This window comes from Ambystoma mexicanum, chromosome 9 (assembly GCF_040938575.1).
Source record: "Ambystoma mexicanum isolate Mex_15411 chromosome 9, UKY_AmexF1_1, whole genome shotgun sequence".
In the NCBI taxonomy this organism is placed as follows: Eukaryota; Metazoa; Chordata; class Amphibia; order Caudata; family Ambystomatidae; genus Ambystoma; species Ambystoma mexicanum.
The window spans coordinates 654,236,043-654,253,076 of NC_090931.1; positions in this window are offsets into that span (position 1 = coordinate 654,236,043).

The window sequence follows — 17,034 nt, forward strand, 5'->3', positions numbered from 1 at the left end:
TCGGTCCTGAGGCTAAGAGGAAGTGTGTTCCACAGTGTGGCCGCTAGTACTGGGAAGCTTGTTCCCCCTGCTCTTTTTAATAGAAATCTTGGAACGGCTGAGCAATAGTAGTAGTTGGCTCTGGTAGGTCTTTTATGTTGGCGTAGGTTGACTTTATCGGCTAAGTATTTGGGGGCGGTGTTTGAACGGCACTTGTGGGTGATGACCAGGGTACAGAAGGCTATTCTGTCACGTACCGGGAGCCAGTGGGCCTCCTGTCTGATGCTACAGATGTGCGGGGATCTCAGAATACTTAGGGCAGCTCTTAATGCGTTATTTTGTAGGACCTGGAGTTTTGGATAGCACTAGTGCCCTGGACAGTGTGATGCAACTGCTAGGTGACAGGAATCGCTTGCAGGTGTTCATTCGTTTGTTTGCTCTGTGTGCTTTGCAGACTCTGCAGGCCCAGAGTTGCTGTGAGCTTCTTGTTGTGATTATTTTAAAGCCCCCCAACTGTATGGCGATCTCCAGAAGGGACAATAGCTTCATTAATGGGGGCTGTCATTAATCAAGCAGTGAGCCTGCATGCCGGGTGTAAAGGGTGACATTGCACTGCGTACAAATTGCCTTTTAATTGAGAGTGGGAACCACTGTGAAGAATTGCCATATGGCAAGCCCTGTCTTTTTTTTTATTATTAATACATTGATGCAGGTAATTCCATCTCTGAAATGGTAATCTGCTAATCAGATGGCCCTTTCATAAGCTCCATTTCAAAAGCAGAGTGTGTATCCATGTCCTGCTGCATCAGTTTCCTGATGTACTAGTGGCTCAGGGCAGGTTCAGAGGTCACAGGCAGCGAGTAGCAGCCAAGTCTCTGCAGTGCAGGGACTGCATTTAACATTTAAGATATGCACCCCTGTACCAAAACTATGATGATTATAATTAGCATATGCTGGTGGCAGGGTAAACACTAAGTAAAAGCTATGTCTCAGTTAAGAAATGGTGCATGGCATGGCTCATAATCATTGCAACCACATCAAATTGATACCAGATGTGTCAGCCCTCTAGGCCTGGAGTAGCAGTGGCATGATTGTGTGTATTTTCCCTAGACAGGCTGGAAGTTGCCCTACTGGAAGGAATGCAGCCTCAGCGGATTGCCTCTCTTTGTTCCTTTGTAAGGGCAGATCCACTCCACTGGAAGTTGGCCTCAGAACAGGAATCTAAGGGCACACACATTCACAAAAGGATTGGCCTCACACCAGGGTGTTGCATATCTCAAAGCCTTTGATCCTATTGGGAATGGAAGGGGGACAGGGTTAGTGTAGATAGGGTGGGCTCTGTATGGTTGGGGAATGATTAAGACATTTTTTTGTAATGATGAACCAGATTCATCCAAGGATTCAATTCACTACTCTAACAAGTAAGTGTAATATTCACTTCTTGGACGTTGAAGTCTATGTAAAAGCACAGAAATTAGAGACCCGTATATTCACCAAAACTACTGACAGGAACAGCCTATTGCTTGCAACTAGCTTTCACCCACAAAGGACACTGGACAGTGTCCCCTTGAGTCAATTTCTGCGGTACAGGTGCAATATTTCAGAACCTGTGGAATATATACGGCAATCAGCTATGTTGGAGAGAAAATTTGAAAAAAGAGGATATGAACATACACTCATTGAAAAAGTGAAAGAAAAAGTGAGCAATATCCAAAGAGATACTTTACTTACCCCTAAACCCCGGAAGACCAATGAGACTCTCGTATATGTCACTACACACTCTACGCAGAGTAAGAGGATTAAGAAGATCATACAGAAACATTGGGCAATGCTACAAATGGACCCGAAATTGCAAACACTCTTTCCTCAAACCCCCACGTTTGCATATAAGAATAATAAGGCGCTACGCAATAGCCTTATTAAAGCAGAAATACAGAATCGGGGATCAGACACGAGCACATTTAGGGGCACGACACCCTGTCTGAACTGTCAACATTGTGCTAATGTTATTAAGGGAAACAGTGTAAGGCATCCACACTCAGGGAAACCCATTTGGCTAAAGCATTCCTGCACTTGTGATACTATGAATGTAGTCTATGGCCTTAAATGTCTCTGCGGTCTTTACTATGTAGGGATGACCACGAGGAAGGCTAAGATACGTTGGAATGAGCATAAATCCAATATCCGCACCAAGAGTCCAAAATCACCGGTAGCAACACACTTTACAGAAGCTAGACACACAATGGCCCAATTGAAATGTGTCATATTGGAGCAGGTTAAATTGGGGCCAAGGGGTGGTGACATCACAAGGAAACTTCAACAAAGAGAGATCTTATGGATTGAGCTGCTTGACTGTCTTAGTCCAAGGGGCATGAACCTTGAATTCGATCTAATGTGTTTTGTTTAACTACCTGAAGCTTCAGATTAGGAGCTTCTTCAAAACTATGGTTGGTTGAAACTGAACTATGCAAACATATATCGACATTGGGGAATTGCACTCAACAATTATTTCCGGTTTAATCATGAGATATGCTGTGCTCTGTAATACTATGTAAGGCAGTTGATTGGATTGATTAGATTGTGAACCTCTTGGACATCTGTCGTGGGGGACACAAGTGGGGCAGACTACGGACAGAATTGTCTTTTGCCTATGTAATACCTTATCTGATTGTCTACGAAAATGTCAGAACATTGAGATAATTGTGGAACACAAGTGGGTTAGACTACGGACAGAATTGTCTTTTGCCTATGTAATACATTATCTGATTGTCTATGTTAATGTCAGAACATTGAGATAATTGTGGGAATTTGATCAACTTTGAGTAAGTGGTATGCGGATCCTCAACTTCTAGAGTGTGAACGGCGGGGTTGTGCCATTTCTGGTGCTCCCGAACCGGCAGTGTATCTGGACTCTACCCCCTAATAGGGATCTCCTCTATTTTCTTTTCTTGGGTCGTTATTACTCACTTGGACTTTACCTCTACAAGCCTTGGCATTCAGATTGCTTAGCATCTCACTATGCCCACCTGCCCACCTTACCATCTTATCGGGCATTTTGCCCAACATATGCTCCCGGCCTAAGCACAGCTCTATTCGATGGCCACAAGGACACAAGCGGACTTTACTCTGCACTCTTCCTTGTTTCCCACCCTTAAGTGCCGTTTGTCTAGATTAACTTCGTTACCAGGGGTTTTTCCCTAGAACCCGGCGGACATGAGGTCTGGCAGATCTTGTTCTGCATTTCCCCATGCCCACCTTATTACCCTGATAGGCACTTTTGCCTAACATAGACTCTAGGCTTATGCCCGGTTTAACTTTGTGGCTACGAGGACCCGAGCAGATTTTTTTCTGCGTCCTTCCTTGTTGCCCACTTCTAAGTGCCGTCTGATTACATACACTATGGGCTGGTTAAGGGTTCCTTCCGCCCCAATAATTATCCCTTAAGAAGTGGCACTAACCCAGTATCAACGTTACCTGATGCCGTTTTGATCAATCGCATCGCCCCGAATATTTATGCTTTAGAATTCTGATGGTGCACACACTCGGTTGTATACGGCTGGGGATATGCCCACTCTAAGATGGCGGCCAGTCACACTGCTGCGCATGCGTGGCGTCGCCGTGGAAACCTACAAACAACAGTCACAGACAGCCCCCTGCGAATGCGCTGGACGGCTGGTCTTTTCGGTATACATCGCACTTGCTACGAGGTGAGTGCACACACGGACGTTTTTGTCCATAGTGTTGGTCTATATTCACGCCCAGATCCGAGCGTCTCGGAACGCCCGTTACTTTTTTGGAACGCCTGTGGATACCGGTTTGAAATCGAGCTAAATCCCATTACGCTACTCGGCTGCACGTCTCCGGACCCAGGTTAGGTGGAACCTGGCCGCTCCATGCACAAGTTTATATGCCCCTCTGTGTTGCACAGCCTTGACTGTTCACTCTGGGGATGAGACGTAGTTGGTTAGTTGCCCCTCTGTAGGTTTGATTTAATTAAATCCTGTACCCTATTTTAAGGTGTCTTTATGTTGTGCTAGGAGTCGCTTTGAGTTTGTAGTGAGGTATTCACTACGCATGAAGTTAGGTTCTCCCTATTTAATATATGCATACTTTCTTCCTCCCCGTAGGATACTGGAATACTCAGAGTCCCACGCTTACCTGCTACTGGTCCCAGTTGTGCACTGAGGTCCCGTAAAGTTTGGTTCTACGAATTGACAACACCTATTGTTGATGGATTATAAGGTTGGTGTTCTAGCCTTTATTGCTAGTGATTGAATGAAGGTCCAGCATGTTAATTATTGGTGATTATATCTTTTTGTAACTTTCTAGAGATCTGAACTGTGAAACATTATGAAGAATGGGAACAAATAGTTACCTTAGCCCTGAGGATGGATTCTGTGATAATCCGAAACGCGTTGGCAAATGATTGAATCTAATGGTGCTATTTGGAATGTGTTTCAGAGACTTTAATGAGTTCATAAAAACGCTAGTGTGAATGATGTAAACACTAGTTACTTGTATATTTATTTGAAAACATTTGGTGAATTTTGTCGTGTTTTGGAAAAATCGCTATTCTTGTTGTATTAAAACAAAAAAACCTATGTTTATAGCTTTGTTGGAACATTTTTGGAGTTACCATATTGGCTCCATTGCCAGTACTTCAAGTTTACTATGAGTGAGCACCTGCTCTCTACTTGAGAGCTATGCATATTACACCCCTCTTGAGACTATAGCTTTCCCTCGCCCCACGTGCCCACAAATGGCTAAGGTGGTATATTTCTTAGCTGTGCCTGTTTTACCTTTGAGTGTGTTGGCTCTTGGTTTGTACAAGTGTGAGGTCTGAGTAGGTGCTTTAGCCTCTACTCATCCTTGTACTCCTGCAGGGTAGAATCCAATTGGTCACACCTGCAAATTGTACGCCAGCTGGCAGCTATGATGTGCTGAAGCGGAGCGCTACACAATTTAGCATTTCCCACTGAAAATGTGAGAAGGTGGCTCCCCTTCGCTGACGGGTGATAAGCTTGGACTGGTGAGTCCTGTGAGAAGTCGTCACTGGTAGGGCAAACGAGGAACTGATAACAGCAGGTTGTGTGAGAAGTTGACACTTCTGTATTCTGTGAGAAACTGGAACTCGAGGGCAGTGTGAGGAGCTCTGCCTGGTGAGCAGTGTGAGGTGCTTGCCCAGGCAGGCAGCATGGAGGGCGCACCCTGAGGGTGGGAGCAGAGTGAGGAGCTTGCACTTGTGGCACGTCTGGAAATCCGGCCTTGGCGGTGGATTGAGGAGCTGGAAATGTTGGCCAATGTGAAGGGCATACACTGCTGCGCAGTGAAAGAAGTTGTCAACGAGGGGTTGTGCGAGAAGATGACACGCTGATGACACTACTGACGTGAGGCAGTGTAAGGAGCTATAGATTGGGCAGTGTGAGGAGCTGGCACTGATGAGCAGTGTGAGAGGATGAGTGATGGGAAGTGAGCGCTGATATGGGTGAGCAGTTTGAAGGGCTAACTGCGTTCTGTAGTGTGAGGAGGTGGCACTGGTGGGCAGTGTGAGAGGATGAGAGTGCTCATCCGCCTCCAACTCCCTCAGAGTCAGTCGCTTCTCCAAGCAGCGAGTTGGTGGGAGAGCTCTTTCTTCGTCTGGGGCCTCCCTCTGGAACAGCCTCCCTGCCTCTCTGAAATTGAGGAGAACTATCTTTGGTTCCGGAAGCACCTTAATACCTTCCTCTTTGTTTCTGCTTTCTCTCCTCCTCTCCCCTGCTGATCTCCTGGCTGAATCTGAAATTGCACTGGTCACCTGGCTACCCTCTGATCTCTGGCACAGGTCCCCTCCCCGGCAGTTGCACACATGCACTGCCCACTGGCAACCCTTGTACTTGAGGACTGGTTCTGTATCCCTTCAGCCCCTACTAGCACTTGACCCCTGATGTCTGCTCTTACCCTTGCACTTGCCACTAGCTGGCCACACTTTTATTTTTTGTCTTTATTTATTTTACAGTTATCCTATGTACTGCAGTGCCCCCTCCCCTTTCCCCCTGCACTTTTCCCCTTCCCCTCTCCCCTGCACTTGCGCGATCTCAATGTCACCTGGCCTAGTAGGATCGCTGTCTGTCTTCGCTCTGTTTCCCCTCCCTTGCCTCGTGGCGCCTTGAAACACTTGTGTATAGGCGTGTTATAAATGCCATATCGTATCATGGGAAGTGAGAGCTGACACTGGTGGCCAGTTTGAAGTGCTAACACCGTTCTGTAATGTGAGGAGCTGGCTCTGGTGGGTAGTGTGAGGGGGTTACAGTGAGGAGCAGTTTGAGGAATTGCCACTGGTGGGCACTGTTGGGTGCTTACAATAATGAGCAGTGTGAGCAGCTGTCAATGGCGGTGCAGGGTTCCAAGAGAAAACAGAGAGGACCAGATATGCAGCAATTGAAATGAAGCAGGCATTAAAACTCCATAGATAAGGCACAGTGAGATGTGCCCAGGATCACACACTTTAGTTAAGTGATGAAGCCGAGATTTGAGAACCCTGTGCAAAGTAAGCACCTGACCACATAGACTCTGTTTATTACAAAAATGGCGTCACCAGTACAAAAATCCTAATACAACCACTTGACAAATACATAAACTCTTACAGATATATGTTAAGCAACAATAGCATAATTGTAGCTTTCTCCCTCACCCGCCACCCTTTGAATGGAGGAATACAAGTTCCAGAATGCAAAGTATAGCAACTAAAAAACGGCCTTTCGAGTTTCCAAATGTACTCGCAAGAGTTAAAGTACCCTAACAAAATATACTCTTATTAGATCCCAAGCAATTCGGTTTAGGTCTACTTGGTCGAAAATATTTGACCTTGTAACATTTCAACACAGTTCTTTTGGTCGTTTTGTGATCGAAAATGCGGGTGAGACCCCCCTTACCCCTCTTCCTCTTACCCCCACCCCATATTTAATTACCGAATAGTGACCAAGAAAACAATAAAAAAAAAGTGTGGTCAAAAGTAAAAGGTCGAATGTTTTTCAAACAAGTAGGCTAATACTGGCAATTCTAATTATTTATATGCAGAGTGAAGAAAACGTTAAATTGTGCATTAATGCAAAACATTCTTTGGGTTTGTCAAAAAAGAGTATAATGAAAATGTGAGACAGTTGAAATGTTTTTGTCTTGAAATAACAAACAGATTTGGATATTTATCTGGAGCTGTACCTGGGCTTCCTGATGCAAAACAGCTAATGCGCCCCTCCGCCTTATCACTGACCATTAACAAAGAGGTGTTAAGTGTTTAAGTGCCCCGGTGGGAGGCGCATTCCCTGCCTTGGCGGCATTGTTTACCCTCTTTCTCGCAGGCAGCCTCGGAGCCTTGCACAGGGAAGGCGGCCACCGCGTTTTACTTCAGCCCTGATAATCTCGCAGGTTTCACATTGCTGCTCCGGGCAGGCGCAGAGAACGTCCTGAAAAGGCAGGTCTGAGTTAATGTTGCAGAATTCGGGGAAAAGGTGAATTAAACAGAATATGGGTGCAGCAGTCGGGTAAACGGAACACAGAAAGAACAGCCTGCAGGGGAAACAGCCCGGCTCCGATGGGCTGAATAACAAGAAAGTGAACAGGTGAGTAAGCAGCACGAGGTAAACAAAGATGTGAGCAACAAGCTGTCAGCTGACGCGAGCTGCATGCTGCTCTTGGGCTGACCTAGTGAAGCACGCGCAGAGGTAACTACGTAACGTGGCGTCCTCCTCTACGGTACGTCAGGCCTGCATCCAAGGCAACTGAGCTTGCTTCCTGGGCCAGTTAGGGCTTGCACACCAAGGTGCTCGCGGGGTCTGGCTCACTGAGGTGCTTAAGGCCTGGCTTGTAGACTTCGTAATCTTGGTCTTTCGTTCTGGGGTAAAGCCGGCATTCGGAGGGTCTCAAGAATTGCTTCATGATGACTACCTATCCTGCGCTCTATCCTGCTAAACTACTGCACTCCGACCAAGCAACGGCAAAGAAAACACTTTTGACATTTGTATGAACATTTACCAGACGTACATTTTTTAGCATCTTACCTACATTATACGGCCAGGTAGTGCCATAGCAGTACCATCATTTGCTCTGGTACTCACATTGATTTGTATACAAATTGAGTTTAATATGGCTTCCACCTCCCTCCTAGGCAGGTGGGGGGGGGGCAGATATGGTCGGTAACGGACCACCAGCACCTTGCGAGGGCGGTGCCATGTTCGCAACCCCGCCGTGTTCATCCAGGGCGCAAATGTTTTTTTTCCACCCTCCGGGGATTCGTGCCAAGCACCCAAGGAAAGAAAAGAAAAAATGAACAAAAGTGCTGCCACCATGGTGTAAAGGGACTAAGTCCTTTTTCCATTTCGGTGGTGGTGGCCGAGATTGGAGAGAGAGCACTCCGGTTCCACAGGTAAGTTGGGAGACGGAGAGGTGAGGAAGGGGGTTTGCTGGTTTTGAGGGGCACGGGAGTGGTCAGAAGGCAACAGGGAGAGGCTTCCTGTTGCCTCCCCACATGCATTTTTTAAATAAAAAATCTGGCCAATTGCCCTTTCCCGGGTGCAAATAATGTTTATATGAGGAACCTGTTACTCAAACCTGATGTACTAGGAATCATTAGGCATACAAAAAGAACAATGCCACGGGTTGCTTAATACATTTCCTGAGAGGCCAAAATGGGTTTTAAAAAATTGCACTTATAATTAATCATGATATTCACTACATTAACCAATTAATTCATACGAGCATGCATCATCTGATCGTTACTATCAAATACTTTATTAATTTGCAAAGTCTTTAATACCTTAAAAACAAAACATACGTGGGATTCAGCTACACCCATCTCAACATTCTGGATAATATAACTTCGGTTTCAACATAACAATACAATAATTGACTCAGTGGCCCTATTTGACAAACACAAGTTATTGTAAACAGTCCAATATACCGTCTTTTAATATGATAACAAAAAATGTCGACACAATGTTTTTCGGCCTTCTAAGTAACTACAAAGTAGTTTGCTTCAATAAATCACCCTTCATCAGGACCAACTTATTCATCTTGCTTTCAGTGTTACTTACACCCATGTGTGTACATCATTTCACTCGTATTCACTCTCGTTGAGTCATTGGTCCTGCACTTTCATCTGGCTTCAGCCTTTTCTATTAATCACCCCCATTCTGCTATAGCATCCATTTATTTTTAAATGCAGGCACCAGCTATACTTGTGTTTGTAGTGTGTACATTTTCACTTTTTCCTGACATAGGTATCTGATGTTGTTTCTACAATACAATGGGCTTCATTATGAGCTCTGTGGTGTGCCCAAAAATGGTTGTAATGCAGTGGTAACAGAGTTACCACTGCATTTCTGCGCTGCCAAACTCTGGGTTTGGAGGTAAGGTGGAGGAAAAACCTCCATCAGAATGCTGCAGGTAATTCAGCTGCCTTACTGACAAAAAATGGCAATTTCAGCATAATTACTACCTGTGCTAATACCGCTGAAATCCCCATGGAGTCCTAGGGACTCCATGAATGGGGACTAACACTGCCTACCACCACTTGTAATTCCACTGGACCAAGGGGCAGTACGGTAAATCCGTTTGGCAGTATCTCAGCAGACTTACCGCTGATATACCACCAAACTTGTAATGAGGCCCAATGTGTTCAATATGAGTTTTGATGTTCATTATTCTTTACTGTAGAGAGGATTAATTTATCACGGAAGGCACCGTTACTGCTGTACTGAGATTCAGCGTCTCGGTTTAGGATTGGCTTTTTGGGAAGGGGGCCGTTTTTTGGCGCTGCACACGGCCAGCGAGTGGCCGTGGGGGCAGAGCGCCCCTCTGGGGGTATTTAAGGGGGCAGGGAAGGTTCGGGAGGCAGGCGACGGTTGGAATTGGCGATTGTGAAGTCCTGTCGCCTGCTCCCGAGCCTTCCCTGTAGCTGGGCCTAGGGCGTGTGTTGGAGGTAGGGACTAGCAGGGTTGTGGAGGTGGGGGTCAGGTTATAAGGGCAGAGAGAGGGTGTCGGCGGCGGCGCCTTAGATTAAATAAAAAAAAATAAAATAAAAAGAGGGTGGTGTCGCGGGCCCCGCATAGTTAGGGGTACCGTACATAAGGTATCCCCCCCCCCTTACTGGAGCCGCCGTCAGCGGGTTGGGTGCATCAGGGCGGGCGGTTCAGGGCCATTTACAGCCGTGGTTTTCTTGTTCCTGGTAAGGAGCTGTGTGGTCATCCCTCGCCGGGCGTAGTGTGGGCCCAGAGGGTTCTTTATTTCTGGTGCCGGCCCCGTTGCGCGCGTTCGTGGGGGGACGCAGTGGTTCGGGTGGGAGGGACGTTGGTTTGTGAGCCCGCGTGTGCTGGGCTTCTGGTCCCTCGCGTGAGGTGCCGGCGTGCGGCAGGGAGGGGGCAGAGCGGCCCTCTTAAAAGGACCGCTCCCCCTGTTCCTGTTTCCTTGGGATTAAGAAAGGCACTGCGGTGCGGTGGAGCTGGTTTGGCCCGGAGTGGGGCCTAAATAAAAAAAAAAAAGAAAGAGTAGGGAAAGGAAGGGGTTTTTTGATAAGGGGCCATTAGCAGTCAGTGGTGGATGGTGGGGGGCCATGTGGGTTTTTTTTTAGTGGAAGTAGCTCGACGAGAGTGGGGAAAAGGGGGGGCTATCCGGGTTCAGGGGGTGGTTGGCTAAGTGGGGGGGATTTAAAAAAAAAAAAGTTTTTTATTAGATAAGTAGGTTGTGGTAAGAAGGGGTTATTTTGATCTATTTTAGTATTTAGGGTTCAGAGCAAATTTTGTGGGGGGTTTATCGGCATCCAGGGGTTTTTTCTGGCCCCGGGTAGGTTCTGGCTTGGGGGCTTAGGTAGCAGGGTACAGCAAGGGGCATTGTTAGCGTACCAGAGAGGTTGGCGCACGATGGTGGGACGTGGTGCAGGCAAGGAGGTGTTGGTGGATGCGAGGGCGCTGAGGGAGGCCCTGGCCATAATTAGCAGGGCATCTAAGGCCCAGCTGGAGGGGGCGGTGGGGGAGGTAACGGATGAAGGGGAGACAAGTGGGGCTAAGCCGCAGCGGAGGGCGGCAGCTGATGGGGCCCTCGCGGCAGTGGTGGCTTGTGCCCCCACAGCAGGGAGAGGGGAGGTTTGGGAATCCAGGAGCAGGAAGATGAGGAAGATAAACAGGAGGGTGTCCGGGGAGGTAAGGATCTCTGGTGGACAGCCATGTGGGGACGGACTGAGGGACAGCACTAAGGGAGCAGCGAGTGAGCAAAGGGAGGTGGCTCAAAAGAACCACGGCGGGGTTAGGGAGGAGGTACAGAGAGGGGTGCAAGGGCAGAGGGGAAGAGGGGGGAAATACCTACGGAAGAGTGCGGGGGGGAGAAGGAGAGTGAGGTCTCCATCAATAGAGGTGGGGAGGGCGGGGTGCGGAACGGCCCCCCCGGGTAGGGTGAGTGAGGGCGGAGGGCGCTGCGCAGCCCCCGCTGGTCAAATGGAAGTAGAGGGCTTGAGAGCGGCCCCTGCTCGGTCAACGTACGGAGAGCCTAGAGGGTGCAGCACGGCCCCTAGTAGTGAGGACCCAAGGGTGGAGGTTGGAGCACCTCGCCCGAGAGAGGACTAGGCAGGGGTTTCCACGGCCCCGCCGAGAAGACGTCAGAGGAGTGGCGGGGTGGACACCCCGGGCTCGCAAGAGGATGAGCAACTCGACTGGGGCATGGACTCACAGGAACAATGTAGGAGCCCGATAAGGAAGGAAGTGAGGAGCATTGGTGTGGACGCAAAGCAGCAGATGGCGGGTGCAGAAAGAGGTGAGCGGGAAAGGGAATGGTCATCGGCATGGCAGAGAGGTGTCCCAGGGGGAGGGATGGGAAACGAAGGGTCGTGTTTGCATGGGTTGATGAAAGAAGTGGGTGTACAGGCTATTGAAGCCTTGGAGGTTGAGAAGAGCATGTGCTCAGTGGAGATTCAGACGGACAAGGTGGTGGAGCCATTGGTGCTCGAGGTGCAAAGGGGAAAAGAAAAGGAGGTTGAAGGGAAAGGAAAAGAGAAAAAATTGCCATACATGGGGATAACAAAACCGTTGGGGGCGCATTTGATGGCGGCGACCAGGGAGAAGATTCAGGGGGGGGGGAATTTGTAGACGTTTTTAAATTGCTCCATAGGGAAGTGAGAGCTAAGGAGGGGTCGAAAGAAGAGGAGAGGGAACTGGCTGCGCGTCCAAGAGTACCGGTGACCATTGAGAATTGGACGTCGGCATTTATCATTTATGCCAGTGTTTATTGTGAAAAATTTCCTGAGCGTTGTGTGGCCCTACTAAAATATATGGACGTAATTAGGAAGGCTTGCACGAGTTTTGGGGGGCTTTGCATGGGTGAGGTATGGCGAGGAATTCAGAGCGAGAATGGTGGAAGACAGTCAAGCGGTCTGGGGGGAGATAGACATGGATCTTTGGATGCAATGGATGGCTCCAACGAGGCCTGCCCCGACATTGCACACAGCAAGCGGGCTGCCGGTGCCCTTCCGGCCCTTTCTTGGTCGCCCCGCCCATGAAGGGGCCGGGGGAGGGGGCAGAGGGCAGTCTTCAGCTGCATGTTGGGCTTTCAACAAGGATGGCTGCACTAGGACCCTGTGTAGGTTTAGGCATGAGTGTAGCAAGTGTGGTGGAAAACACTCGCTTACGCAGTGCTTCCAACAGGGAGACAGGGGGAGAGGTTCGGGCAGAGGGGTTGTGGGGAAAGGCTTTTACGCCAATTAAGGTGGGGCTTCTGCAAAATTGGTTGCAGTTCTATCCGGACGGGGTGAGGATTTTGAGTGAGGGGTTCAGTAAAGGTTTCAGGTTGGGGTATCAGGGCCCAAGGGTGCGCCAGTGGGCTGAAAACTTGAAGTCGGCCAAGGAAAATGTGGAAGTGGTAAGGACAAAATTGAACAAAGAAATAGCGGCGGGAAGGATAGTGGGGCCATTTGATGACCTGCCGGGGGACCTAGTAATATCCCCATTGGTGGTGGTCCCCAAGAAAGCTCCGGGGGAGTTTCGGTTAATACACCATTTGTCTTGGCCAGAGGGCATGTCGGTGAATGATTTCATTGCCCCGGAAGATTGTGCGGTTGCATATGCAAGTGTTGACCAGGCGGTGGAACTGGTGAGGAAAGAAGGGCAGGGGGCCTTCAAGGCCAAGTGTGACGTCAAAGCGGCATTCAGGCTACTGCCGGTGCACCCGGAGGATTTTTGGTTGCTAGGTTTGCAGTTCGAGGATCGCATATACATAGACAAAGCCTTGCCAATGGGGTGCGCAATTTCCTGTGCGCTGTTTGAAAGATTCAGCTCATTTCTGCAGTGGGTTTTTTCATTTAACTCGGGTTGGGAGAGTGTGCTGCACTATCTGGACGATTTTCTGTTCATTAGCGGGGCAGATAGAGAGGGTAAGTGCAGAGGGATGCTCAAGTTGTTCCAGGAGCTAATGGAGGAGTTGGGTGTGCCGTTAGCTGAAGACAAGACGGAAGGGCCTGCAGTGGTATTGACTTTTTTGGGAATTGAACTGGACTCAGTGGCTATGACCTCACGCTTGCCGTACGACAAGGTGAGCAAACTGGTAGGGTTGCTGGAAAAGGCATTTTCGGACGCGGCAGGAGCGGGGGGTTTCGGAGTGTTTTGGGGGGGAAAATGGTGTGCGGAGAAATGGCCTGAACTGTGGCTGAGGGAGGGAAGGAGTATAGCGTTCCTGGAGTTTTTCCCACTATTGGTGGCATTGGAGCTGTGGGGGAAGGAATTGCGGGATAGGAAAGTGAATTTTAATGTGGACAATGAATGTGTGGTCCACGTGGTAAACAGGCAGTCAGCAAAGGATCAGAGGGTGGCGAGACCTATGAGGGAGTTTGTGCTGAGATGCATGGAACTGAATGTGGTGTTTAAGGCAACACATGTGCCGGGGAAGTATAATGGCATCGCTGATGCATTATCTCGTTTTCAATGGCGATTCCATGGATTGGCTCCAGAGGCGGATCAGGAGGGGCAGCGGATTCCCGAAGAGCTGTGGAGGATAGGAAGATGAGAGCGCTGGCTTTGGTGGAGGGTTCATTGGCCGGGTCGTCTAAGGAGGCGTACAGGAGGGCATGGGAGGATTTTATTGGGGGGGGGAGCGCGTAGTTGGAAAGGAACATGGGATGCGGAAGAGAGGAGGAGGGACGATGTCGTGAATTTCCTCCTGAGGTGTATGGACAGGGGATGGTCAAGAGCGACTATAGCGGGGAAGTTAGCAGGAATTGCTTTTTACGGGAAGTGGTTTTGGGGTTTCCAGCCGAGTGGGGGGCAAATGGCGAGTAGGATGTTGGAAGGATGGGCAAGGGAAGGTAAGAGGGACAAGGACGGGAGGAGGCCGATATCGGCGGAATTGCTGCAAAGGTTGGTCAAGGCAGTAGGGGGAATTTGCTGGTCGGTGTGTGAAGGGGAGTTGTTTGTGACATGTTTTACGTGGCTATTTTTCGGGGCCTTTCGGGTTTCGGAGCTGGTGGGGGGAAAAGGGGGATCTGGGGGTCTGCAGTGGGAGGATGTGCACATTACAGAAGAGGGATTGGACATAAGGATTAATAAGTCTAAAACGGACCAGAAGGGAAGGGGTTCATGGGTTTTGTTGGGGCGGGGGAGTATGGAGTTGTTCCCAGTGTTGGCAGGCAGGTTGTGGAAGGAGCGGTGTGGGGTGGGGACGGGCCTGGTGTTCAAGCATGAGGATGGGGCAGCGGTTGCAGCAGCACAAGTTTTGGGGGTACTGCGTAAGGCTCTGCGGGTGTTGGGAGAAAAGGGTGAGGATTTTGGGACACATTCATTCAGGGTGGGTGCGGCATCGGAGGGAAAAACGTTGGGTTTCTCGGAGGATAAGGTGAAAAGTTTGGGGCGGTGGAAGTCTGGGAGATACAAGGGGTACGTCAGGGATTTTCATAAGGGAAATTGTTGAAGGATGGGGGGTTTGAGCGGGGCTGCAAACAACGAGGGGTTGGGGGGTATTGTATTGTGGTGGTAATTTTGTAATTTCTTTTTCAGATGCTGTGCGGAAGGAGGGGGAGTTAGCGCAAGTGTGGATTGTTGGCCATTCAATTGTTAAATGGGCTGAGAAAGAAGCGGAGAAAAGGGTCCTGGGCAGGCAACTGGGGTGTAGCTATAAGGATGTGGTGGTAAGATGGCATGGATTAGGGGGCCTGTGCTGGGACCAGTTGCTGCCTATGTTGGCAGAATTGCGGGAGCGCTTCGGGGCGCCGCAGGTATTGATCATTCACGCTGGGGAGAATGACTTGGTGAGGGATACTGGCGTGGCCCTGCTAAGGAAAATGAAAAGGGATTTGGTCTGGGTGCGGGAAATGTGGCCGCAAGCGGAGGTGTTGTGGACTAAGTTGTTGCCGCGTAGGGTATGGAGGGGAGCAAGGAGCGAGGGTGCTATAGAGCGGGCTAGGAAAGGGATCAACAGAGAGATGGTGAAGTTTTGTGCCTCGGTGGCAGTACAGGTAATGGATCATAAGGAAATAGTGTATGAGGGCTTTATGATTTTTAGGGAGGATGGGGTGCACTTGTCCGTTTATGGGAACAATCACTATTTGGCGGACTTGTGCTGTTGGCTGGGAGATTGGGTGAAGAGTTGGAAATAAATGATAAACGTTTGGGGGGGTGGGGCAGAAAGAACACCTCAGGGGAGGGTTTTTCTGGTGCCGGGGGCATGGCCCCTTTTGATGGGGGGGGGAGGGAAGCACAAAGGGTGAATGACACGGGAAAGGAGGGGGTGGTGCTGTTTGCACAAGCGGGCCACCCCGGGGGAACAGGTATTGAGCCTGGAGGGGCATGGCCCCATGGAGAAAGCGGGACGCCTGGGAAAGGGGTAAGGAGATGGTAGGGTCCAAGGGACATTTAGGGAGGAAATGGCTTTATTTAATTATTTAATTGTTGGGGAAATGAAAATGTGTAATTAGTTAACTGGTGGTTTAAATATTTCGTTAGTCTGTAAGGCCATGGAGCCAGGTGAGCATTAATTGTAAGCTTGGGCCTGTCACATTAAAGCAACCTTTTCCACTTTTAAATGAGTCTGGGTTTTTGTGCAGTAAGCCAAAAGGGGGGCTCCAGGGGGAATGCGAAGCGTTTCCCCCCCCCGGGGACATTTTTGGCGCTGCACACAGCCAGCGAGTGGCCGTGGGGGCAGAGCGCCCCTTTGGGGGTATTTAAGGGGGCAGGGAAGGTTCGGGAGGCAGGCGACGGTTGGACTTGGCGATTGTCCCGCCCTCCCGCCCCTTCATTTTGGTTTAGTTTCGGGGTTTGGTTTATTAAAGGTCGGGGGAGGACCATGGGAGGTTGGTTGGTTGGGTTTTCTACATCCCTGGGCGGTTGGTGAGGGAGTTTTTTGGTAGGTTAAGGGGTGGCTGGCTGGTAGTTTTGTGTGACAGCTCGGGGCAGTTGAGAAGTTGTGATGTAAAAATTTATGATGCTGATGTGGCAGGTCAGTCTGGCTGAAGGTCATAGGAAGGGGGAGATTGGCGTAGAGGGGAGTACAAAGGGGATTGAAGTGGGTCTGGGCTCCGGGGGTATGGCCCCTTTTGATGTGGGGGGAGGGAAGCACAATGGGGGAATGACACGGGAAAGGAGGGGGCGGTGCTGTTTGCACAAGCGGGCCACCCCGGGGGAACAGGTATTGAACCTGGAGGGGCATGGCCCCATGGAGAAAGCGGGACGCCTGGGAAAGGGGTAAGGAGATGGTAGGGTCCAAGGGACATTTAGGGAGGAAATGGCTTTATTTAATTATTTAATTGTTGGGGAAATGAAAATGTGTAATTAGTTAATTGGTGGTTTAAATATTTCGTTAGTCTGTAAGGCCATGGAGCCAGGTGAGCATTAATTGTAAGCTTGGGCCTGTCACATTAAAGCGACCTTTTCCACTTTTAGTCTGGGTTTTTGTGCAGTAAGCCAAAAACGTATTATCCAATGCATGACCTCGTTCTTTTTGTATAGAAATTGAGTGGAACTTAAAGCTGGGCATATGTATCCATGTTTAAGTCTGCAAATGGTTCCCTGACAGCAGCCCTGCTCCAGCTATGAATTACCTTTACTTTGA